The 27,058-nt window shown below is 38.5% G+C and overlaps 1 protein-coding gene and 1 pseudogene across 1 annotated transcript in view; both read left to right on the forward strand.

Annotated features, from left to right (window-relative positions):
• Window positions 1–27,058, forward strand: part of ST8SIA1 (ST8 alpha-N-acetyl-neuraminide alpha-2,8-sialyltransferase 1) — a 188,737-nt gene that overhangs the window by 26,679 nt on the left and 135,000 nt on the right. The window lies entirely within an intron of this gene.
• On the forward strand, window positions 25,459–26,753 carry LOC136399679 (cytochrome b5-like; annotated as a pseudogene).

The raw sequence follows: 27,058 nt of genomic DNA on the forward strand, positions 1-27,058 counted from the left end.
TGATGTTTATTCTTCCTAACCATGAGCACAGTATATGCTTCTATTTGTTTGTATCTTCCTTGATTTCTTTTTTCAATGTTTTATAATTTTCTGAGTACAAGTCTTTAGTCTCTTTGGTTAAATTTACTCCTAGGTACTTAATTTTTTTTGTTGTAATAGTGAAGGGATTATTTCCTTAATTTCTCTTTCTGACTGTTCATTGTTGGCATATAAAAATGCCTCTGATTTCTGAGTATTAATTTTATATCCTGCCACTTTGCTAAATTCATTTATCAGGTCCAGTAGTTTTTTGACTGAGACTTTAGGGTTTTCTATATACAATATCATATCATCTGCAAATAATGATAGCTTTACTTCTTCTTTTCGAACTTGAATGCCTTTTATTTCTTCTTCTTGTCTGATTGCTGTGGCTAGTACTTCCAGGACTATGTTGAATAAGAGTGGTGAAAGGTGGCACCCCTGCCTTGTTCCTGATCTTAAAGGGATTGCTTTTAATTTTTGTCCATTGAGTATGATGTTGGCTGTTGGTTTGTCATAGATGGATTTTATCATGTTGAGGTATGTTCCCTGTATTCCCACTTTGCTGAGAGTTTTGATTATGAATGGGTGCTGGATTTTATTGAATGCTTTTTCTGCATCTATTGAAATTATCATGTGGTTTTTCTCCTTCTTTTTGTTTATATGATGAATCATATTGATTGATTTATGAATATTGTACCAACCTTGCCTCTCCAGAATAAATCCCACTTGATCATGGTGTATGATTTTTTCTATATATTGCTGGATCCAGTTTGCTAATATTTTGTTGTGGATTTTAGCATCTATATTTATCAGAGATATTGGCCTATAATTTTTTTTCTTTGTGTTGTCTTTGCCTGATTTTGGAATAAGAATTATGCTCACCTCATAAAAGGAACTTGGAAGTCTTCCTTCCTCTTGAATTTTTTGAAATAGCTTGAGAAGGATAGAAGTTAGTTCTTCTTTGAATATTTGGTAGAATTCAGTTGTGAAGCCATCAGGCCCCGGACTTTTCTTAGTTGGGAGTTTTTTGATTACTGTTTTAATCTCATTTGGTGTAATCCGTCTGTTTAGGTTTTCTGATTCTTCCAGATTGATTTTTGGAAGATTGTATGTTTCAAGGAATTTGTCCATTTCATCTAGGTTGTCTAGTTTTTTGGCATACAATTCTTTATAGTATTTTCTTACAATATTTTGTATTTCTGTTGTGTCAGTTGTTATTTCTCCACTCTCATTTCTAATTTTATTTATTTGAGTCTTCTCTCTCTTTTTCTTAGTGAGTCTAGTTAAAGGTTCTTTGATCTTGTTTACCTTTTCAAAGAACCAGCTTCTAGTTTCATTGATCCTCTGTATATATTTTTTTATCGTCTATGTCATTTATTTCTGCTCTGATCTTTATTATTTCCTTCCTTCTACTACATTTGGGCTTTACTTGCTGTTCTTTTTCTAGTTCTTTTAGATGCAAGGTTAAGTTGTTTATTTGAGCTTTTTCTAGTTTCTTAAGGTGTGCCTGTAGTGCTATGAACTTCTTTCTCAGTACTGCTTTTGCTTTGTCCCATAAATTTTGAGTTGTTGTATGCTCATTGTCATTCATTTTTAGGAATTTTTTTATTTCTTCTTTGATCTCATTCTTAATCCATTCATTATTTGACAACATGCTATTTAGTTTCCATGTGTTTGAGAATTGTTTAGCTTTTCTGTTGTGGTTCATTTCTAGTTTCATGCCATTGTGATCAGAGAAAGTGATATGATTTCAATATTCTTATATTTGTTGAGACCACTTTTGTGTCCTAATATGTGGTCTATCCTAGAGAATGTACCATAAGCACTTGAAAAGAATGTATATTCTGCTGCTTTAGGGTGAAAGGTTCTGAAGATATCTATTAAATCCAGTTGATCTAGTGTGTCCTTTAAGTCTGCTGTTTCTTTGTTAATTTTATTTTTTGAGGATCTATCTAGTGTTGTTAGTGGGGTATTGAAATCCCCTACTATTATAGTATTGTTGTTGACCTTGCCCTTTAAACCCATGAAAGTCTGCTTTATATATTTGGGTGCTCCTATATTAGGTGCATAGATATTTATAATAGTTATATCTTCCTGTTGGATTGCTCCCTTTATCATTATGTAGTGGCCTTCTTTATCTCTTACTATATCCTTTATTTTAAAGTCCATTTTGTCTGATATAAGTATTGCTACCCCAGCTTTTTTTTTCATTTCCATTTGCATGAAATGTTTTTTTTTTCCATCCATTTACCTTCAGTCTATGTGCATCTCTTTGTTTTGAGGTCTGTCTCTTGTATACAGCATATGTACAGGTCCTGTTTTCTTATCCATGCAGCTACCCTATATGTCTTTTGATTGGATCATTTAATCAATTTACATTGAAGGTTATTATTGATATATAGTTGTTTATTGCCATTTTATTCTTTAAAGCTGTATTCCTTTTTTGCTATATTCTTTTCCCACTTTGATCTGTTTACAACAGGCCCCTTAACATTTCCTGCAGCATTGGTTTGGTTGTAATGAATTCCTTGAGTTGTTTTTTGTCTGGGAAGCTTTTTATTTCTCTTTTGATTTTAAATGATAGCCTTGCTGGATAAAGTAGTCTTGGTTGTAGGTTCTTGTTCTGCATTACTTTGAATATTTCTTGCCATTCCCTTCTGGCCTCAAGTGTTTGTGTTGAGAAGTTGGATGTCATCCTTATGGGGGCTCCTTTGTAGGTGATAGCTTTTTTTTCTCTTGCAGCTTTTAATATTTTCTCTTTATCACTTAGCTTTGTTATTTTAATTATGATGTGTCTTGCTATAGGTTTCTTTGGGTTTCTCTTTAATGGAGTTCTCTGTGCTTTTTGAACTTGTGAGAATTTCTCCTGCATTAATTTAGGGAAGTTTTCAGCTATGATATGATTGAACAAAGTGTCTATCCCTTGTTCTTTCTCTTCTTCTTCAGGAACCCCTATGATGCGGATGTTATTTCTCTTCATGTTGTCACCCAGCTCTCTAAGAGTTTCCTCAGACTTTTTGAGTCTCTTTTCTTTTTTCTTCTCTGCTTTCTTGCCTTCATTGAAGTTGTCCTCCAACTTGCTGATTCAGTCCTCAGCTCTATCCATCCTGTTTTTCATTCCTTCTATTGTGGTCTTCATTTCTGATATTGTATTTGTCATCTCCGACTGATTCTTTTTTAATATTTTAATATATCAATATCTTTTTTTTATACTTGCTATTTCTTTATTTATGTGTTCATAATGACCATCCGTTGTTGTTCTAAGATCCCTAAGCATCCTTACCATCATTATTTTGAACTCTGCATCTGGAAGTTTGATTATTTTCATATCACTCAGTTCATCTCCTGAAGGTTTTTCTTGTGGTTTCATTTGAATTACAGTTCTTTGTCTTCTCATTATTTGTGTTTGGGTGTTTTTTTTGTAGAGTTGGTTGAGTCTAGGTTTGGTCCTGTTTGAAGTCTTGATTTGTTTGTTTTTTTAAAAGGTGATAGTCTTGTTTACTGATCTTAGCAGGGGGCTTCCTTGAAACTGTATCCAGGAATGTGGTGGGTGTAAACAGACTCTGAAGGCCTCTTCCACCAACTATTCTCTCTGGAGGCAGGGTGTTTTCTCAGCTTCAGTAGGGGGAGGTGTATCTCAGATCTCCATGGAGACCTGAGTTACTGCCCCTCCTCCCCACTTCTTGTTTTCAGCTTTGTCTTATGCTGATTGGAGCTGGACAGATGTCTGGAGATCTGTGATCCAGAAGTAATTCAGTTCTGTTTTGTGGATGTATCAGTTCCTCCCCCAGCTATGGCCGCCTTCAGCACAGATCAGTCAGCTTTTTCAGGTCGTCTTCTGCATTCCTTTGCCCCTCACAGTCTGTCCCTCTCTCTCTCCTTTCCACTTGGGAGATAAGCTGGTCCTTTTAACACACCTCGCTCCCTGGTCAGCAGGCAAGTGGCTGTGAGCAGTATTTTCTGCTCTTTTCCGTGGAGTGAGATCCCCTCTGGGCTCTCAGCCTCACCCTCCCATTCCTGTAAGCAGGGGAGTTTCAGGCGCTCCCTACCAGGTTTGTTGTGGCTTCTTCTTTGCTCCTCGGTTTTTGAGAGCTGTTCTTGTAATCCAGAGTTGGTTTTTCATGCTGATTTTTCCTAAATTGATTTGTATTACAGTTTGGTGGTGAGAACTGGGCGTCTGTGTGTCTGCTTACTCCGCTGCCATCTTCAGGTCCTTTAAAATAATAGATGTAACTATAGTAAGTTGTTTTATAAAGATTTATTCTGCCAAGCTTAGTGAAAATCCTACATAAAGTGCTTGGCAAGTAATTAATATTATATGCTTTAACTTGCTGTAACTCTGCTTTATAAATTTTATAAAGTTAAGTTACTTCCTTACTTTATAAATCACTATTAGTGTGGAACCGGTGGGCAGTTAGAAAATTTTACTACTAACAGAGATACCAAAGTGGGCAGTAGGTATAAAAATGTTGACTACCCCTGTTCTAGGAGTTTTATAGTTTTTCATTTTACATTTAGGTCTATGATCCATTTGAGAAGTTTTTGTGAAGGATGTAGCATTTGTGTCTAGATTTATTTGTGTGTGTGTATATATATGTGTATTCAGTTGTTTTAGCACCATTTGTTGAAAGACTGAGTTCTGTTTTATTGATAGAAAAACTGAAACAAGAAGAGCTTATAGGACCTGGCTTAGGGTTATACATTTAGTAAGTAGTCTTTCTGGCTCTAAGACTCATGGTATCTAGGGCTCTGGACTCCTTTTTGTGCTAACTGCTCCTTTGCCATAAGAACAACATTGACATTCAGATCTTCAAGCTCCAGCCTGATACCTCCTTTTACTGCAGAGTCTTAATACAAAAGAAACAATCTCAAATGGCAAAATTTCAGTGTGTGAAGATGAATTAACACTTGCTATTATATATTTTACTGTTGTTAATATCCAAGGCTGTTTTTACCACCCACTCTTCCAACATTGTGCAAATAAAACCATGAACTCAAGTCATGGGGAAAATGTCTCTTTCTTTTCTTTCTCTGCCTAATGTCCCTGATTCATCTCAGTGGACTTAGTTTTAGATTCTTGTTTTTTTAGGGTTTTCCCTCCTCTCCTGTTTAGCTGTCATAGCTCACTTGCTTAATTCCCTTTTGTATTTGTGAGATGGATGCCAAGAAATGATACCAACTATGTTATGGTCTGGAGATCTAAAACCTGTACATCTGTGAGAAACAGGAGGGGAACTGCACAGAGCTTTTTCTGTGTCACCTGAAAAGGAAAGGTATTCTTTCTCTCCTCTCTGGTGCTGGAATCCCTGGGGTTTTTTCTTTTAGGGTCATTCACTGTCTCAAATGGAATCCATGTGATAATATTGATATTTTAAATGATTCTGAAAGATAATCTAGACAACTAATGTATAAGTTCTGTCTTTTTGAAAATTCTTTATTGAGGTAATACACTTTTAATGTAAATGTTAAAACTTTATAGAAGTGTGTATTAAGTAAACATAAAAGCCTTCTCAGTCTTGCTGAGGCCAATGAAGTCAATGTTTTGGTGTGTATCCTTTCAGACATTTTACTATTCAGAGTATCATTTATTATCCAAACTGGGATATTTGAGGTGAGATACTTTCATTGTTCCAGGACAACAGAAACAAACAAGGACTATTTCAAACAAATCAGGATGTATAATCTTCCTGCTGTACATAAATTTTTATATCTACACTTATAGAAAGATCTAGATATACTCTATATTATTAGTAATAGCCTCTAAGAGGGCTCCCACTGATTCCCCTTCCTATGTCCATGTGTCATCCCCTCCCTTTGAGTGTAGGTAGGAATTAGTGGCTCACTTCTAGAATAGAATAGAATACTGCAGAAGGGATGGTATGTCACTTCTGAGATTAGGTTACAAAGACTGTGGCTATCATATGGGGTATGCTTTTCCTCTCTGTTGGATCACTTGCTCTGAGTGAAGCCAGCTGCCATGTTGTGAAGACCCTCAGGTAGTTTATGGAACTCTGGTCAGGTACATGTAAGAAACTGAGGTGTCTGGTCAACACCAGTGAGGAATTGAGATCATGAATAACCATGTAGGTGAACTGATAAATGAATCCTCCAGCGTTCGGTGTCCACAGCCTCAGCTGACAACTTGTCTGTAACTTCCTGAGAGACTTGGAGCCAGAACTGTTCATTTAAGACACTCTTGACCCTCAGAAACTCTGTGAGAAAATAAGTTTGTTGTTTGAAGCTACAGACTTTTGGAGTTAATTGTTATATAGTAACAAATAACTAGCATGCACAATATTTATTAAGTAATAATCAAATCATATTAAACTCATATTATAAATTGTTTTTAAAAACATCATTTTTTGTTTGTTTTTTAGTGAGAGAGAGACAGACAGGAGAAGACTCATGGTTGCATCAACCCATAGTTGCATCACGATTGCTTCTCATATGTGCCTTGAGTAGGGGGCTCAAGCTGAGCCAGTGACCCCTTGCTCTAGCCAGCTACCTTGGGCTTCAAGCCAGTGACCTTGAGCTCAAGCTAGGGACCTTTGGTCATTGAACCCACGCTAAAGCCAGTGACCCCACACTCAAAATTCCATCTTAAGGTCGAACATGGTGTTTTTCCTTTCCTTCCTTCTTTTTTTTTAATGGCTTAACAAACATTCTGTAAGTATGCTTTTCTTCTGCAATTACCTCCATAAGATAGATTTCTAAAAAGAAATATTCAGCGTCAGGAAACAACATGTTTGATTTTACCTTGATATTTAGAGATGATTTTTTTCCAATTGAAGGCATCTCCACTGAAACCAAGTGTTGACTTTTCCGATGCTGAATATTTTTTTAACTGACTTTAATTTACTGAGTTTACATAGATTCTAGTGTTGCCCCGAATGCACCCAGCTCCCCCATATTCCCCTCAATATCTCCCTTGTCCCCCTCCCCATAGCGCCCTCCCCCATTCCCTTCAGTATTATGCCATCCTATCATCTCCTATCCCTCTGTCCTCTTTTCCTCTGGTCCCTTTGATTTCTCCTGTGTCTCAATTCCGTTCCTCAGTTCTCATTGTTCATTGGATTCCTCAAATGAGTGAGGTCATATGATATTTTTCTTTCTCTGCCTGGCTTATTTCACTTAACATAATAGTTTCCAGATCCATCCATGTTGTCGCAAAAGGTAAGATTTCCTTCTTTCTCATGTCTCCATAGTATTCCATTGTATATATGTACCATACCATAGCTTTTTAATCCACTCATCCACTGATGGACACTTGGGCTGTTTCCAGATCTTGACAATTGTAAACAGCGCTACTATAAACATGGGGGTGCATTTCTTCTTTTGAATCATTGATATGGTGTTCTTGGGATATATTCCTAAAAGTTGGATGGCTGGGTCAAAAGGCAGTTCCATTTTTAATTTTTTGAGGAATCTCCATACTGTTTTCCACAGTGGCTGCACCAGTCTACATTCCCACCAGCAGTGCAGGAGGGTACCCTTTCTCCACATCCTCGCCAGCACCTATCTTGTGTTGTTTTGTTAATGACCACCATTCTGATTGGTGTGAGGTGGTATCTCATTGTGGTTTTAATTTGTATTTCTCTAATGATTAGTGATGTTGAGCATTTTTTCATATGCCTATTGGCCATCTGTATGTCCTCTTTGGAGAAGTGTTTATTCATTTCTTTTGCCCATTTTTGATTGGATTGTTTGTCTTCCTGTACTTGAGTTTTACAAGTTCTTTATAAATTTTGGTTTTTAACCTTATCAGACGTATTGTCGAATATTTTCTCCAATTGTATAATTTGTCTTCTTATTCTGTTCACGTTGTTAGCTGTACAAAAACTTTTTAGTTTGATATAGTCCCATTTGTTTATCCTTTCTTATATTTCACTTGCCTGTAGAGATAAATCAACAAATATATTGTTGAGAGATATGTCGGAGAGCTTATTGCCTATGTTTTCTTCTAAGATGCTTATGGTTTCACGGCTTACATTTAAGTCTTTTATCCATTTTGAGTTTATTTTTGTGAATGGTGTAAGTTGGTGGTCTAGTTTAATTTTTTTGCAAGTAGCTGTCCAATTTTCCAAACATCATTTGTTAAAGAGACTGTCTTTACTCCATTGTATGCTCTTACCTCCTTTGTCAAATATCAATTGTTCATAGAGGTGTGGGTATATTTTTGGGTTCTCTGTTCTGTTCCATTGATCTATATGCCTGTTACTATGCCAGTACCAAGCTGTTCTGAGTACAGTGGCCTTGTAGTATAACTTGATATCAGGAAGTGTGCTACCACCCACTTTATTCTTCTTTTTGAACATTGCTGAGGCTATTCATGTTCTTTTTTGGTTCCATATAAATTTTTGGAATATGTGTTCTATATCTTTGAAGTATGACATTGGTATTGCATTGAATTTATAAATTGCTTAAGGTAATATAGACATTTTTTTCTCATTTTTATTAATTTTAATGCAGTGATGTTGATAAATCAGGGTACATTTGTTTCGAGAAAACATCTCCAGATTATTTTGACATTTGATTATGCTGCATACCCCTCACCCAAAGTCAAATTGTTTTTGTTCAACTTCTATCTGGTTTTCTTTGTGCCCCTCCCCACCCCCACCCCACCCCCTGTTACCATCACATTCTTGTCTATGTCTCTGAGTTTCATTTTTATGTCCCATCTATGTATGAGTTCATATAGTTCTTTGTATTTTCTGATTTACTTATTTCGCTCCGTTTAATCTTATAAAGGTCCATCCATGTTATTGTAAATAATCTGATGTCATCATTTCTTATGGCTGAGTAGTATTCCATAGTGTGTATGTACCAAAGCTTTTTAATCCATTCGTACTTTGATGGACACTTGGGCTGTTTCCAGATCTTCGCTATTGTGAACAATGCTGCCATAAACATGGGGGTGCATTTCTTCTTCTGGAACAGTTCTATAGTGTTCTTGGAGTATATTCCTAAAAGTGGGATAGCTGGGTCAAAAGGCGGTTTGATTTTCAATTTTTTGAGGAATCTCCATACTGTTTTCCACAGTGGCTGCAACAGTCTGCATTCCCATCAGCAGTGTAGGAGGGTTTCCTTTTCTCCACATCCTCGCCAGCACTTACTCTGTGTTGTTTTGTTGATGAGTGCCATTCTGATTGGTATGAGGTGATATCTCATTGTGGTTTTATTTGCATTTCTCTAATGATTAGTGATGTTGAGCATTTTTTTATATGCCTATTGGCCATCTGTATGTCCTCTTTGGAGAAGTGTCTATTCATTTATTTTGTCCATTTTTTGATTGGATTGTTTGTGTTTCTGGCGTTGAGATTTACGAGTTCTTTATAAATTTTGGTTATTAACCCCTTATCAGACGTACTGTCAAATATGTTCTTCCATTGTGTAGTTTGTCTTTTTATTCTGTTCTTATTGTTTTTGGCTGTGCAAAAGCTTTTTACTTTCATATAGTCCCATATATGTATCCTGTCTTTTATTTCACTTGCCCGTGGAGATATATCAGCAAATATATTGCAGCTAAGATGTTGGAGAGCTTACTGCCTATGTTTTCTTCTAAGATGCTTATAGTTTCACGGCTTACATTTAAGTCTTTTATCCATTTCAAGTTTGTTTTTGTGAATGGTGTAAGTTTGTGGTCTAGTTTCATTTTTTTGCAGGTAGCTGTACAATTTTCCCAACATCATTTATTAAAGAAGCTGTCTTTACTCCATTGTATGCCCTTACTTCCTTTGTCAAATATCAGTTGTTCATAGAGCTGTGGGTTTATTTCTGGGTTCTCCGTTCTGTTCCATTGATCTATGTGCCTGTTCTTATGTCAGTATCAGGCTGATTTGAGTACAATGGCCTTGTAGTATAGTTGATATCAGGAAGTGTGATATTCTTTTATTCTTTTTTTTTTTAAGATTACTGAGGCTATTCTTGTTCTCTTTTGGTTCCATATAAATTTTTGTAATATGTTATGTATATCTTTAAAGTACGTCATTGGTATTTTAATTGGCATTGCATTGTATTTATAAATTGCTTTGGGTAATATAGACATTTTACTGATGTTTATTCTTCCTAAAGAATAAACCATGAACACAGTATATGCTTCCACTTGTTTGTATCTTCCTTGATTTCTTTTATCAATGTTTTATAATTTTCCGAGTACAAGTCTTTAGTCTCCTTGGTTAAATGTACTCCTAGGTACTTAATTTTTTTTGTTGTAATAGTGAAGGGGATTGTTTTCTTAATTTCTCTTTCTGACTGTTCATTGTTGGTGTATAAAAATGCCTCTGATTTCTGAGTATTAATTTTATATCCTGCCACTTTGCTAAATTCATTTGTCAGGTCCAGTAGTCTTTTGCCTGAGACTTTAGGCTTTTATATATACGATATCATATCATCTGCAAATAATGATAGTTTTACTTCTTCTTTTCGAACTTGAATGCCTTGTATTTCTTCTTTTTGTCTGATTGCTGTGCCTAGGACTTCCAGGACTATGTTGAATAAGAGTGGTGAAAGGTGGCACCCCTGCCTTGTTCCTGATCTTAAGGGGATTGCTTTTAATTTTTGTCCATTGAGTATGATGTTGGCTGTTGGTTTGTCATAGATGGCTTTTATCATGTTGAGGTATGTTCCCTGTATTCCCCCTTTGTTGAGAGTTTTGGTCATGAATGTGTGCTGGATTTTATTGAATGCTTTTTCTGCATCTATTGAAATTATCATGTGGTTTTTCTCCTTCCTTTTGTTTATGTGATGAATCACATTGATTGATTTTCAAATATTGTACCAGCCTTGCCTCTCCAGAATAAATCCCACTTGATCATGGTGTTTGATTTTTTCCATATATTGTTGGATCTGGTTTGCTAATATTTTGTTGAGGATTTTAGCATCTATATTCATCAGGGATATTGGCCTATAATATTCTTTCTTTATGTTGTCTTTGCCTGGATTTGGAATTAGAATTATGCTTGCCTCATAAAAGGAGCCTGGAAGTCTTCCCTTCACCTGAATATTTTGAAATAGCTTGAGAAAGATAGGAGTTACTTCTTCTTTGAATATTGTGTAGAATTCACCTGTGAAGCCATCTGTCCCAGGACTTTTCTTTGTTGGGAGTTTTTTTATTACAGTTTTGATCTCATTGGTTTTAATCGGTCTATTCAGGTATTCTGATTCTTCCAGATTGATTTTTGAAAGATTATATATTTCAAGGAATTTATTCATTTCACCTAGGTTGTCTAATTTTTTCGCATACAGTTCTTTATAGTATTTTCTTACAATCCTTTATATTTCTGTTTTGTCAGTTGTTATTTCTCTACTCTCATTTCTAATTTTATTTATTTGGGTCTTCTCTATTTTTTCTTTGCTGAATCTTCTTAAAGGTTCATTGATCTTGTTTACCTTTTCAAAGAACCAGCTCTTGGTTTCATTGATCCTCTTTATTTTTTTTTTAGCCTCTATGTCATTTATTTTATTTTCCTCCTTCTACTTCGTCTGGGCTTTACTCGCTCTTCTTTTTCTAGTTTTTATAGATGCTGGGCTAAATTGCTTATTTGAGTTTTTTTAGATTCTTAAGGTATGCCTGTACTGCTATGACGTTCCCTCTCAGGACTGCTTTTTTTTTTTTTTTTTTTTTTCTGAAGCTTGGAAACCGGGAGAGATAGTCAGACAGACTCCCGCATGCGCCCGACCGGGATCCACCCGGCACGCCCACCAGGGGCAACGCTCTGCTCACCAGGGGGCGATGCTCTGCCCATCCTGGGCGTCGCCATGTTGCGACCAGAGCCACTCTAGCGCCTGAGGCAGAGGCCACAGAGCCATCCCCAGCGCCCGGGCCATTTTTTTGCTCCAATGGAGCCTTGGCTGCGGGAGGGGAAGAGAGAGACAGAGAGGAAAGCGCGGCGGAGGGGTGGAGAAGCAAATGGACGCTTCTCCTGTGTGCCCTGGCCGGGAATCGAACCCGGGTCCTCCGCTCAGGACTGCTTTTGCTGTGTCCTATAAATTTTGAGTTGTTTTATGCTTATTATTATTAGATATTAGAATTTTTTATTTCTCCTTTGATATCATTGTTAACCCATTCATAATTTAATAACATGATATTTAGTTTTTATGTGTTTGAGTATTTTTCAGTTTTGATTGATTTTTATTTTCATGCCTGTGTGATCAGAGAAATTGCTTGATATTATTTAAATGTTCTTAAATTTGTTGAAACCGCTTTTGTCCCTAACATGTGATCTATCCTAGAGAATGTACCATGAGCATTTGAAAAGAATGTATATTCTGCTGCTTTAGTGTGAAAGGTTCTGAAGATATCTATTAAATCCAGTTAATCTAATGTGTCTTTTAAGTCTTCTGTATCTTTGTTAATATTCTCTCTTGAGAATCTATCTAGTAATGTTAGTGGGGTATTGAAATCCCCTACTGTTATAGTATTGCTGTTGATCTTGCCCTTTAAATCCATCAAAGTCTGCTTTATATATTTAGGTGCTCCTATATTACGTGCATAGATATTTATAATGGTTATATCTTCCTGTTGGATTGCTCCCTTTATCATTATGTAGTGATCTTCTTTTTCCCTTACTATAACCTTTGTTTTAAAGTGTATTTTGTCTCATATAAGTATTGCTACCCCATCTTTTTTTTAATCTCCATTTTCATGAAATATTTTTTTCCAACCTTTTACTTTCAGCCTATGTGTATCTTTTGTTTTAAGGTGTGTCTCTTGTAGACAGCATATATATGTGTTCTGTTTTCTTATCCATGCAGGTACCCTATGTTTTTTGATTGGATCATTTAATCCATTTACATTTAAAGTTGTTATTGATATGTAGTTGTTTATTGCCATTTTATTTTTAAAGCTACATTCCTCTTTTACTATATTCTTTTCCCCCTTTCTTCTGTTTACAACAGGTCCCTTAAGATTTCCTGTAGCATTGATTGGTTCAGTTGTAATGAGTTCCTTGAGTTTTTCTTTTCTGGGAATTTTTTTTTATTTCTCCTTCAATTTTAAATGATAGCCTTGCCGATAAAAATCTTGGTTTTTAGGTTCTTGTTTTGGATTACTTTGAATATTTCTTGCCATTCCCTTCTGATCTCAATTGTTTCTGTTGAAAGGTCAGATGTCATCCTTATGGGGGCTTTTTTTGTAGGTAGTTGACTCTTTTTCTCTTGTAAATTTTAGTATTTTTTCTTTATCTGTTAGCTTTGGTATTTTAATTATGACATGTCTTGGTGTAGATTTCTTTGCTTTTCTCTTTAATGAAATTCTCTATGCTTCTTCAGCTTGTGTGACATTTCCCTGCATCAATTTAGAGAAGTTTTCAGCTATGATTTCTTCATATTGGCTCTCTATCCATTGCTCTTTCTCTTCTTCCTCAGGAACCCCTATGAAGTGGATGTTGTTTCTTTTTAGGTTGTCACAGAGCTCTCTTAGAGTTACCTCAGACCTTTTGAGCATCTTTTCTTTTTGCTGCTTCACTTCCATGCTTTCATTTATTTTGTCTTCTAAATCACTGATTCAATCCTCTACTTCATCCAGCGTTTTTTTTTTTTTTTTTTTTTCATTGACAGGTAGAGAGTCAGAGAGAGGGATAGATAGGGCCAGACAGGCAGCAATAGACAGAGATGAGAAGCATCAATCATTAGTTTTTCATTGATCCACCTTAGTTGTTCATTGATTTCTTTCTCATATGTGCCTTAATCATGGGGCTGCAGCAGACTGAATAATCCCTTGCTTGAGTCAGCGACCATGGTTCCAATGTGGTGAGCTTTGCTCAAACCAGATGAGCCCGCACTCAAGCTGGTGACTTCGGGGTCTCGAACCTGGGTCTTCCGCATCCCAGTTCAATGCTCTATCCACTGTGGCACCGCCTGATTAAGCTCATCCAGTCTGCTTTTTTTTAAAATGTCTATGTAAGAAACTTTAATTTTTTATCTGACCAAATAGTTTTTATTTTTATTTATTTTTTATGATTAATTTTAATTCAGTGACATTGATAAATTGGTGTACATATGTTCAGAGAAAACATCTCCAGATTGTTTTGATATTTGACTATGTAGCATACCCCTCACCCAAAGTCAAATTGTCTTCCATCAGCTTCTATCTGGTTTTCTTTGTGCTTCTCCCCTCCCCCCAACCACACTCTCTCCTTCCTTGCCCCCTCCTTCCCCACACCCTGTTACCATCACATTCTTCTTCATGTCTCTGAGTCTCATTTTTATGTCCCACCTATGTAAAGACTCATATAGTTTTTAGTTTTTTCTGATTTACTTATTTAGTCAGTATAATGTTATCAAGGTCCATCCATGTTGTTGTAAATGATCCGATGTCATCATTTTATGTGACTGAGTGGTATTCCATAGCAGATATGTACCAAAGCTTTTTAATCCACTTGTCCACTGACGAACACTTGGGCTGTATCCAAGATCTTCACTATTGTGAACAATACAGCCATAAACATGGGGGTGCATTTCTCCTTTTGGAACAGTTCTATTGTGTTCTTAGGCTATATTCCTAAAAGTAGGATAGCTGGGTCAAAAGGCAGTTTGATTTTCAAATTTTTGAGGAATCTCCATACTGTTTTTCACAGTGGCTGCACCAGCAGTGCAGGAGGGTTCCCTTTTTTACACATCCTCGCCAGCACTTATTCTGTGTTGTTCTTTTGATGAGTGCCATTCTGACTGGTGTGAGGTGATATCTCATTGTGGTTTTATTTGCATTTCTCTAATGATTAGTGATGTTGAGCATTTTTGCATATGCCTATTGACCATCTGTATGTCCTCTTTGAATAAGTGTCTATTTATTTCTTTTGCCCATTTTTTGATTGGATTGTTTGTCTTCCTGGTGTTGAGATTTACAAATTCTTTATAGATTTTGGTTATTAACCCCTTATTTGACAATCAGACGTATTGTCAAATATGTTCTCCCATTGCATAGTTTGTCTTTTTATTCTGTTCTTACTGTCTTTAGCTGTGCAAACGCTTTTTAGTTTGATATAGTCCCATTTTTTTATCTTGTCTTTTATTTCACTTGCCCATGGAGATAAATCAGCAAATATATTGCTGCTAATATGTCGGAGAGCTTACTGCCTATGTTTTCTTTTAAGATGCTTATGGTTTCACAGCTTACATTTAAGTCTTTTATCCATTTCAAGTTTATTTTTGTGAATGGTGTAAGTTGATGGTATAGTTCCATTTTTTGCAGGTAGCTGTCCAATTTTCCAAACACCATTTATTTTTTTTCATTTTTTCCGAAGCTGGAAACGGGGAAGCAGTCAGACTACCGCATGCACCCGACCGGGATCTGCCCGGCATGCCCACCAGGGGGCAATGTTCTGCCCCTCTGGGGCATCGCTCTGTTGCATCCAGAGCCATTCTAGCACCTGAGGCAGAAGCCACAGAGCCATCCCCAGTGCCCGGGCCATCTTTGCTCCAATAGAGCCTCAGCTGCGGGAGGGGAAGAGAGAGACAGAGAGGAAGGAGAGGGGGAGGGGTGGTGAAACAGATGGGCACTTCTCCTGTGTGCCCTGGCCGGGAATCAAACCCGGGACTCCTGCACGCCAGGCTGATGCTCTACCGCTGAGCCAACCTAGGTACTTTTTTTTTTTGGTAATATTGAAGGGGATTATTTCCTTAATTTTTTTTTCTGATTGTTCATTTTTGGTGTACAAAAATGCCTCTGATTTCTGAGTATTAATTTTATATCCTGCCACTTTACTGAATTCATTTATCAGGTCCAGTAGTTTTTTGACTGAGACTTTAGGGCTTTCTATATACAATATCATATCATCTGCAAGTAATGATAGTTTTACTTCTTCTTTTCGAACTTGAATGCCTTGTATTTCTTCTTCTTGTCTGATTGCTGTGCCTAGGACTTCCAGGACTATGTTGAATAAGAGTGGTGAAAGGGGCAATTCCTGCCTTTTTCCTGATCCTATGGGGATTGCTTTTAATTTTTGCCCATTGAGTATGATGTTGATTGTGGGTTTGTCATAAATGGCTTTTATCATGCTGAGGTATGTTCCCTGTATTCCCATTTTGCTGAGAGTTTTGATCATGAATGGGTACTGGATTTTATTGAATACTTTTTCTGCATGTATTGCAATTATCATGTGGTTTTTCTCCTTTTTTTTATGTGATAAATCACATTGATTGATTTGAAAATATTGTACCAGCCTTGCCTCCCCAGAATAAATCCCATTTTATCATGGTGTATGATTTTTTCTATATATTGTTGGATCCGGTTTGCTAATATTTTGTTGAGGGTTTTAGCTTCTATATTTATCAGGGATATTGGCCTATAATTTTCTTTCTCTGTGTTGTCTTTGCCTGTATTTGGAATCAGAATTATGCTCACCTCCTAAAAGGAGCTTGGTAGTCTTGCTTCCTCTTGAATTTTATGACATAGCTTGGGAAGGATAGGAGTTATTTCTTCTTTAAATATTTGGTAGAATTCACTTGTTAGGCCATCATGCCCAGGACTTTGCTTAGTTTTTTGATAACTGTTTCAATCTCATTTGGTGTAATCGGTCTGTTTAGGTTTTCTGATTTCTCCAGATTGACTTTTGAAAATTTTATGTTTCAAGAAATTTGTCCATTTCATCTAGGTTGTGTAATTTTTTGGCATACTGTTTTCATAGTATTTTCTTAGAATATTTTGTATTTCAGTTGTGTTAGTTGTTATTTCTCCACTCTCATTTTTAATTTTATTTATTTTAGTCCTCTCTCTTTTTTTTTTGGTGAGTCTACTTAAAGATTTATCGATCTTGTTTACCTTTTCAAAGAACCAGCTCCTAGTTTTATTGATCCTCTGTATTGTTCCTTTAGCCTCTATGTCATTTATTTCTCCTTTGATTTTTATTATTTCCTTCCTTCTACTACATTTGGGCTTTACTTGCTGTTCTTTTTCTAGTTCTTTTAGATGCTGGGTTAAGTTTGTTTATTTGAGCTTTTTCTAGCCTCTTAAAGTGTGCCTGTAGTGCTATAAACTTCCCTCTCAGGACTGCTTTTACTGTGTCTCATAAATTTTGAGTTGTTGTATGCTCATTATCATTTGTTTCTAAGAATTTTTTTTATTTCTTCTTTGATCTCATTCTTAATCCATTTATTATTAAACAACCTGTTATTTAGTTTCCATGTATTTGAGAATTTTTAAAATTTTTGTTGTGGTTGGTTTCTCGTTTCATGCCATTATGATCAGAGAAAGTGCTTGATATGATATTAATCTTCTTAAATTTGTTAACACAACTTTTGTGCCCTAACATGTGGTCTATCCTAGAGAATGTACCATGAGCACTTGAAGAGAATGTATATTTTGCTGCTTTAGGATAAAAGGTTCTGAAGATATCTGTTAAATCCAGTTGATCTATTGTGTCCTTTAAGTCTGCTGTTTCTTTGTTTATTTTCTTTCTTGAGAATCTATCTAGTGATGTTAGTGGGGTATTGAAATCCCCTACTATTATAGTATTGTTGTTGATCTCGCCCTTTATATCCATCAATGTCTGCTTTATATATTTAGGTGCTCCTATATTAGATGCATAGATATTTATAATGGTTATATCTTCCTGTTGGATTGCTCCCTTTATTATTATATAGTGGCCTTCTTTATCTCTTAATATATCCTTTGTTTTAAAGTCCATTTTGTCTGATATAAGTATTGCTACTCCAGCTTTTTTTATATTTACATTTACATGCAATGTTTTTTTCCATCGTTTTACCTTCAGTCTGTGTGCATCTTTTGTTTCAGGGTGTGTCTTTTGTAGACAGCATTTATATGGGTCCTGTTTTCTTACCATGCAGCTACCCTTTGTCTTTTGATAGGATCATTTAATCCATTTACATTTAAGGTTATTATTGATATGTAGTTGGGTTTTTTTTTTCCATTTTATTCTTTAAAACTGTATTCCTCTTTGCTGTATTCTTTTCCTACTTTGATCTGTTTACAACAGTCCCCTTAACATTTCCTGCAGCATTGGTTTGGTTGTAATGAATTCCTTGAGGTTTTTTTTGTCTGGGATGCTTTTTGTTTCTCCTTTAATTTTAAATGATAGCCTTGCTTGTTAAAGTAGTCTTGGTTGTAGCCTCTTGTTCTGCATTACTTTGAATATTTCTTGCCATTCCCTTTTGGCCTGAAGTGTTTCTGTTCATAAGTCTGATGTCATCCTTATGAGGTCTTTTTTGTAGGTGATAGCCCTTTTTTCTCTAGCAGCTTTTAATATTTTCTCTTTATCACTTAGCTTTAGTATTTTAATTATGATGTGTCTTGGTGTAGGTTTTTTTTGGTTTCTCTTTAATGGAGTTCTCTGTGCTTCTTGAACTTGTGAGAGTTTCTCCTGCATTAATTTAGGGAAATTTTCAGCTATGATATGATTAAAGAAAGTCTGTAAACCTTGTTCTTTCTCTTCTTCTTCAGGAAACCCTATGATGCGGATTTTATTTCTCTTCATGTTGTCACAGAGCTCTCTAATAGTTTCCTCATACTTCTTGATTCTCTTTTCTTTTTTCTTTTCTGCTTTAATGCCTTCCTTCAACTTGTCCTCCCACTCACTGATTCGATCCTCAGCCCCATCCATCCTGTTTTAAATTCCTTCCATTGTGGTCTTTATTTCTGCTATTGTATTTGTCATCTCTGTTTCTTTTTAATATTTCAATATATTTTTTTATAGTTGCTATTTTTTTAGGTGTTTGTAATGACCATCCGTTGTTTTTCTAAGACCCTAAGCATCCTTACAATTATTATTTTGAACTCCGCATCCAGAAGATGGTTATTTCTATATCACTCAGTTCATTTCCTGGAGGTTTCTCTTGTGGTTTCATTTGGATTGTAGTTCTCTGTCTTCTCATTATGTCTGTTTGTTTGGGTGTTTTGTTTGTAGTGTTGGTTGAGTCTAGCCTTGGTGTTTTCTGCCTTTAGTTTTCAATTCTTTTATTTCTTGGTCTTCTTGGATTGACATCAGCTATTATTTGTAATCCACTTTCGGATTTGGTTCACTTTGAAGTTTTGATTTGTTTATTTTCTTAACAGTTGATAGTCTTGTTTACTGATCTCAGCAGGTGGCTTATTTGATACTGTATCAAGGAATGCAGTGGGTGTAACCTGAGACACTGAAGACCTCTTCTACCAGTTAATCTCTCTGGGGGCAAGGTGTTTTCTCAGTTTCAGTAGTGGGAGGTGTAACTCAGATCTCCATGGAGAACTGAGTTACTTCCCCTCCTCCCCACTTCTTGTTTTCAGCTGTGTCTTGTGGCGTTGATTGGAGCTGGAGAGATGTCTTGAGATCTGTGACCCGAAAGCACTTTAGTCTTTTGTTTTGTGGAAGGATCAGCCCCTCCCCCAGCTATGGCTGCCTCCATCACTGGATGATTAAGCTTCTCAGGTTGTCCCATGCATTCCTCTGCCCCTCATCGTCTTTCTCTCTCTCTCTCCTTTCTTTTTAGCAGACAAGCTGTCCCTTTCAGCACACCTCCTTCTTGGTTGCCAGGCACGTGTCTGTGAGAGTATTTTCTGCTCTTTTCCTTGGAATGAGAGCCCTTCTGGGCTCTTAGCCTCACCCACCCTCTCTTCCTGTATGCAGGGAGATACAGGCACTCCCTACCAAGTTTGTTGTGGTTTCTTCTTTGCTCCTTGGTTTTTGAGAGCTGGTTTTGTAGTCCAGAGTTGGTTTTTCACACTGATTGTTCCTAAATTAGTTTGTAATTCAGTTCGGTGGTGTGAGCTGGGAGTCCGTGCATCTGCCTCCGTTGCCATCTTCAGGTCCCCCCAAACAGTTTTTAAATAGAATGATGTATCTGTAAGGAACTCATTTCATCGAGTTCATATAGAGACACCCAGTCCAGATGAATTTTGAAGAGTTGTATTAGAGGAGGAAATTTTAAATATGCCGGCTGCATATGGCTTACACGAGGCATCTGCAGGCCGAAATCATGCAGTCTAGTCTTTTTTTAATTGCTTCTAGTGTAGTCTTCATTTCTGATATTGTATTTTTCATTTCTGACTGGTTCTTCTTTATTATTTCAATGTCTTTTTTGATGCTTGTTATCTCTTTATTTAGGTTCTCAAATTGTCCATCCATTGTTGCTCTAAGATCTTTGTGCATTCTAATAATCATTATTTTAAATTCTGCATCTGGTAGTTTGGTTATTTCCATCTCAGTCATTTCTTTTTCTGGGGATTTCTCTTGTTGATTCTTTTGGATTGCATTTCTCTGCCTTCCCATTTTGTCTATGTATACACTCCTTTTTTGGATGTGTTGTTTGTGATAGTTAAATCTAGGGTTGGTCTTGTCTGCCTCCATTTTTCATTTATGTTATTTCTAGGTCTTCTTGGCTTGGCATCAGCTGTTGTTTGTATTCCTCTGTGGGCTACTTATCTTCTATCACTGTTCCTTTTGCTGTTTGTGTCAGCGTTTTCTATGACTTAGCTGTGTCAGGTGTGAGGAGCTTTTCCTTAAGCTTCCACTCTAACAAGGGTTGTTAGGTCCTGAACTGGTGCTTTCCGTGTCTGTCCACTGAATGTTCCTGCCCTGGACCTCCCTATCTGGGGTCTAGTGCAGATCAGTGGGGGTCACTGCCTATGACTGGCTCTTATCAACCTTTTTGGTACTATAGGCAATCCAGATCTTGTGGCTGCTTCTGCTGGGCCCAGGTGCCATTGTAAATATCAGCTGCATTGCTAGGCTTGCTTTTACCTACACTTGGCTTGGGGGAAGTTCCTTTAAAATTTCAAGTTTTGCTGAGATCCACCTTCTGTTGCCTGTTGCTGCTGGCTTCTTGTTGGGCTCAGTATTGTAATTCAGTGATTAGGTACAGTATTGGATGTGGCCTACTCCTTAGCTTCAGGTGTCATTCTATCCAGACTTTTTATTTATTTTATTTTGTTTTTTTTCTTCTTTTTAGCACTCCGTAGGGCAGCAGTTCTCAACCTGTGGGTCACGACCCCGGCGGGGGTCGAACGACCAAAACACAGGGGTCACTTAAAGCCATTGGAAATACATATTTTATTTAAAAATGTATTATATAATAAATATGTATTTTCCGATGGCTTTAGGCGACCCCTGTGTTTTGGTCATTCGACCCCCTCTGGGGTCGTGACCCACAGGTTGAGAACCACTGTCGTAGGGTGTAGTTACAGGGGTCCAGTGGCTGTGGCCTCTGTGCTCCCGTTGTGTGGTCTGTCCACTGGCCTACCACTGCTGTTGCTGCCTGGGGCGTTTGGGCTCACGTGCTGCTGGTGCCAGCCTGCCTCGTGGCCAGTGTGGCCTCCACAGCCCGGGCCAGCCGTGAGTACCTGCTTGGATTGCTTCCAAGGCCAGCCCAGCGTTCCCTGCTACTGAGGGTGGGCCTGCGTCATGGGCAAGTTTGCACATGGGCTTTGGCCTCCACAACATTTGCCGGGGCTTCCGCCTTACTGGTGGGCTAGTGCACGCCCACTTGGATGCTTCCAGGGCTGCCTCAGCCTCCGCTGCTGCTGAGAGCCGGCCGCATTGCCAAGGAGGGGGTGTTTATGTGTCGGATCAGACCTCAGCAGCTGCGGTGGCTCCCTCCTTTGCGGCCAGTCCTGCGCGTACCCAATCGGAACACCCTGGAGGTCGCCCAGCTTCCGCTGCCGCTGAGGGCGCACCGACACCACAGGTGGGTTTGTGTGCAGGCCGGGACCTCCGCAGGGGCTGCTGCGACTTCCGCCCTTGTTGGTAGGCTAGCATGCACCCTCGCAGACCCCTCTCTGCTTTTGCTTGGGCCACCGCCCCTGTCAAGTGCGGGTCCACACTCCAGGCAGGACTGGGTGCTAACCGACACCTCTGCAGCAGCCCCTGGGGTTTCTGCTTCCGTGGTCTCGCCCGCACACACTTGCTCGGACTGCCCTCGTTCCGCAACTGCACCCTGGCTTTTGTAGCTGGGCCCTGCCGCCTCTGGCCTGCCTGCCCCCAGCAAGCACACAGCAGCGTGGGGGTGGGCATGTAGCTTAGACCTCTGCACTCACTATTTGTATCCTTAACATGCTGCCTGCCTCTAAGCGCCTTTGTTCTAACTGGGGTAGGTGAGCCTCCAGTGGACGGGGTAATTTCTTCCCATTCTGATAATGCTGTTCCCAGGAAAAATGTTAAGTTTATATTTGGAGAGTGACTCAGCCCAGGGGTTAGGGTGTCCATCCCTCAAAGTGTCTCCCCCTGTGCCCCCGAGACCACTCTTTCCCCTGGCAACCCCAGTCCTCCCACAGCTCTCCGCTCCTAGAGCTCCAGGAAAGTCGCTGTGAGCGAGGCTCTCCTTGTAGTCCCTTTAATACAGAGCCTGGGTCCTAGAGTTCTGCCTCCTCTCAAACAGTGTCTAAGCTCTTTTCTCAGCCAAATATAGTCCATAAGCCCCTTCCAGGCTCCAGGGCTCTCAGCTGGGATTCCGGTTTTGGGGCTGAGGACCCACAACTCGCTGGGCAACCCTCACCACTGTGAGAGTCCCTCCCAGCTGCTGCTCGCTCTTGGGAGTGGGCAGCCCTTTCCTGTCTCCGCTTGTCCTACCAGTCTCAGTGTGGGTTCTCCAATGTTCCTTGGCTATAGAATCCTCTTAGTTTAGTCCAAATTGGTCTTTCAAGATTAGTGTTCTCAGAATTAAGTTGTAATCCACCTTGGTTCTGGGAAGTGGGAGTTGGAGCATCCACCTACTCTGTGGCCATCCTGTCTCTCTCTCTCCAATGCTGATTATTATTAACTGTAAAATGTTTTGCTAGTATATAGGTGTAAAATCATAGTTTTAAAGATTAGTGAGATTGAGTTTTGTTTTACTTCTTTATTCCTGAGGTTTTTCTCTCCTATGAAGTACACTTCCATGTCTTTGCCTCGTTACTTCTTCAGTTGTTCATCTCTTTTTTTTGATCCTCAAAGTGTTTTATGTTTGTTGAATAGTGTGTTTCGTCATATCTGTGACAAATATTTTTCCCAATTTGTTGTTTGCTTTGCTTAGGTTTATCTTTCTTTTTTTTTTTCTTTAAAGATTTTAAAAATAATCAGGCAATCAACTTTGTTGGGTTTTTTCTTTGATAGCTTTTGAACCTTTAGATCATAATTCTTACAGCTCAAGATATTTTTATTGGCCTGACCTGTGGTGGCGCAGTGGATAAAGCGTCAACCTGGAAATGCTGAGGTTGCCGGTTCAAAACCCTGGGCTTGCCTGGTCAAGGCACATATGGGAGTTGATGCTTCTTGCTCCTCCCCTTTCTCTCTCTCTCTCTCCCCTCTCTATAATGAATAAATAAAATTAAAAAAAAAATTAAAAAAAAAATATTTTTATTTTCATGATTTAACATTTTGCATTTTAATTTTAGATCTATCTATGATTTATTTTAATATAATTTGGTAGAGCTCGCATAATTTCTCTCTTTGTTCTAGCTTCATTATTCTAAAACAAAAATCAAAAACTTATCTTCCTCCACTGATTTGAAATGCCAAATTTATCCATGCTAAATAATCTTATGTGTGGGTCTATTTTGGACGTCCTACCTTACGTCCAAAGCTTTGTCTCATTAATGCAACTGTACAACCATACTGTCTCAATTACTGTAGTTTTCCTGTAAATTTTAATATATTTAAGGTCATTAGCTGTTTCTTTGTCTGTTTTCCTTGTGATCTTTTCTTATTTTTCTCTTAGTTAATTTGAGATTGCTTTTCAAGTTCAACTGATTCTTGTTGATATTTTTATTAATTGATATAGTACTATAAAATTGAGAATGTCTAGCCAAGAATAAGATATATTTCCTTATATATTCAATCCTTATTTTATTTTACTAGAGTATTTAGTTTTTATTCAGATTCTGCACATTTCTTACTGAGATTACTCCTAGATATTTTATGTTTTTGATGCTTCCATTTTTATACCCACTAGCATCTTGTTTTCATAATTATTTCTGTGGTTATTGTTTATATATAAGAAAGTTATTCATTTTATTTATTTATTTATTTATTTATTTATTTATTTATTTTTTTCTTTTTCATTTTTCTGAAGCTGGAAACAGGGAGTGACAGTCAGACAGACTCCCGCATGCGCCCGACCGGGATCCACCCGGCACGCCCACCAGGGGCGGTGCTCTGCCCCCCAGGGGGCGATGCTCTGCCCATCCTGGGCGTCGCCATATTGCGACCAGAGCCACTCTAGCGCCTGAGGCAGAGGCCACAGAGCCATGCCCAGCGCCCGGGCCATCTTTGCTCCAATGGAGCCTTGGCTGCGGGAGGGGAAGAGAGAGACAGAGAGGAAAGCGCGGCGGAGGGGTGGAGAAGCAAATGGGCGCTTCTCCTATGTGCCCTGGCCGGGAATCGAACCCGGGTCCTCCGCACGCTCATTTTATTTTTTATAGTAAGTCACTTTATTTAAGTTTCTTAGAGTGCTTTTTGTTTGTTCAGTTTATCCTTTTGGGTTTTCTAGATTTTCCCTTGGGTGTTTATACATCCTATAAATAATGATAATTTGTTCTCTTTTCTAGTATTTTGTGTTGGCATGCTTTCAGTATTTATTCAGTTTATTACTGCTGGATTTCTGCCTCCTTCCTCTCCTTCTCTTTCTTCAGTTAAATCTCACCCCTCATCAGTTTCTAGCTCTGTGACCTTGGGCAAGTCATTGACAGGAGAAGAAAGTGGCACTTAGAGAGGGTAGTGATGAGACCCAGGATGCACACGCAAGAGTCTCTGGCTTCAGGGCTGACACTCTAAGCACTCTCTCTCCTGGCCTCAAAGATGATTGTGGAAGCTTGCTTGCTTTCAGTATCTTTTCTTTTCCCTTGTCAGTCTGTTTATCTGTCTCTGTCTGTCTCTTCTTCTCTCCCTCTCTATTTTTTTATTTACTTTCTCCTTCTTCCTCTACTTCCTTCTCCTCCTCCACTTCCTCCCCCCTTTTCTCTCTTCCCCCTTCCTCCCTCACTTCTTTCCTACCTCTCTCCCTCCTACCTTCTCTATCTTCCTCTCTCTCCCTTTCACTTAGCCTCCCTTCCCCCTGCTTATTGTTTATGGATTCTCTAAATCTAGTCACTCAACCTCATCCCAGAATGCATCCTGTTTGAGTCGTTGTGGTGGAAATCTGCCATTGATATAAAGGCATACAGCTTTACCATTATGGTGACTGGAAACAGGTATGGTGGACCTTTGACTTGAAGAACAACATTTCTTCTTATAGCATTGCTATCTGTGATGTGATATTTGTTGTTGGGGGCTTCCTGAATTGATTTGTTTGTTTGCCCTAACCACTTTTATCTCTTCTAGATTATTCCAATTCCTTAATTCTTGCACTACTTCAAGAACTCTTGATGAATATTCTCCTCTTATCCTTCTTTACCAGAAGGTCTCCAGTCTGACAGGAAACACAGCTCACTGTGAAAGTCTTAAATCAAATGAATCTGGTTTCTGGAAATGTCATTATTTTACAAGAGAGCATAGGAAAGGAGGGGAGGAAAATAGTTTAGATTTTTGTGGGGAAATGGAAAGTAAGAGGCAAAATAGAAGGTCTGTTCAGAAGAGAGGAAATGGTGATAGGTTTTAAAAATCAGTGTGTGTTAATTTTGCTCTATTTTCTCTGCATGAATCTTACTTCAGAGAAAGATTGACTACTCTAAACCAAGGCTTTTGTTAGTAAAGTACAGGTTTGTCATAAGTGGCTGAGATGAGGATGGTAAGGAATAGGAAAAGTGACAGAAATAGAAACATCTTACTTGAAAGTGAAAGAGCTTACAACCCTGCTTAACACATCTTCTTTTATTCCACAAATCATTGTTGAGCTCCTACTATGATAGTAACTTTGAAGGGGGTTACAAAGAAGGGTAAGGCCTAGTCTCTGACCTCCAGTGTTGGTACCTAGTGGGTCAGACAACTAAATACTGGTACTTGAGTATAGAGAAGGGTGCTGACTTGTTCCTCAAGTTTGGGTAGGATTTGAACTGGCACAATCTGAACCTAGGAAAGAGCATTAGAAATGGTTTTGGGTTTCAAGTTAGTTCTGAATGGTTGGTTTGAGCTGTACATGTGTAAGAAATGAAAGAAAATCTTGGGCAGCTAGGATGAGGTTCAGTGAGAGTTTGAGAGTCACTGTAAGTTCTTGGGTATGGAAGTAACTTGATCCCTATGTTTAGGAGCACAAATCTGGTAGTGGCGGTGGGGCAGATTGGCAGAGGAAAGGACATGAACTAAGACAGGCCTGCCAAGAGCCCTGTCTGGAGTGCAGATGATGGAAATAGCACAGAATAGGCAGATCTAAGACACTAAACAGAAAACCCTCCAGATTAAGAAATGATTTAGCAGGGCTTGTTGAGATGCTCCAGTGCTTCTCCTGACTCAGCTGGTATCTGGAGGCCTGAAGCTCACTGTGTTTTGAAATAGCCAAATAGTATGACAAGGCTATCAAGGACTACACCTGGGAAGAGGCCCAGAAGCACAACCACCCCAGTGTACCTGGCTGATCCTACACTGCAATGTGTTCAATTTGACCAAATTTTTGGAGGCCCATCGTGGTGGAGAAGATGTCTTAAGGGAATAAGCCAGAGCTGATGCTACTGAAAACTTTGAGGATGTTGGGTAGTTTGCAGATGCTAGAGAATTGTCCAAACAGATATCATTGGGGAGCCTCATCTAGATGACAGATCAAAGATAACCAAGCCTTTGGAAGTTCTTCTTATTATTTTTGGCTCTAATTTTGGCTGATGGACCAACTGGGTGATCCTGGCAATCTCAGCTCTGATCATGACCCTGATGTATCGCTTCTACCTGATGGAAGACTAAACACTTCCTCAGAAGGCAATACAAGAAAAGACTGCTTTGTCTGAACAGGTGGTTTCCCAGTGGATAGAGCATTCACCTGGGACACTGAGGACCCTGGTTCAAAACCCCGAAGTCACTGGCTTAAGCGCAGACTAATCTAGCTTGAGCGTGGGCTCACCAGCTTGAGCATAGGGTCACTGGCTTGAGCATGGGGTCAAAGACATGATCTCGTGGTCACAGGCTTGAAGCCCAAGGTTGATGGCTTGATCCCAAGGTTACTGGCTTGAGCAAGGGGTCCCTGGCTCAGCTGGAGCCCCTCAGTCAAG

Source organism: Saccopteryx leptura, chromosome 1 (assembly GCF_036850995.1).
Source record: "Saccopteryx leptura isolate mSacLep1 chromosome 1, mSacLep1_pri_phased_curated, whole genome shotgun sequence".
Lineage (NCBI taxonomy): Eukaryota > Metazoa > Chordata > Mammalia > Chiroptera > Emballonuridae > Saccopteryx > Saccopteryx leptura.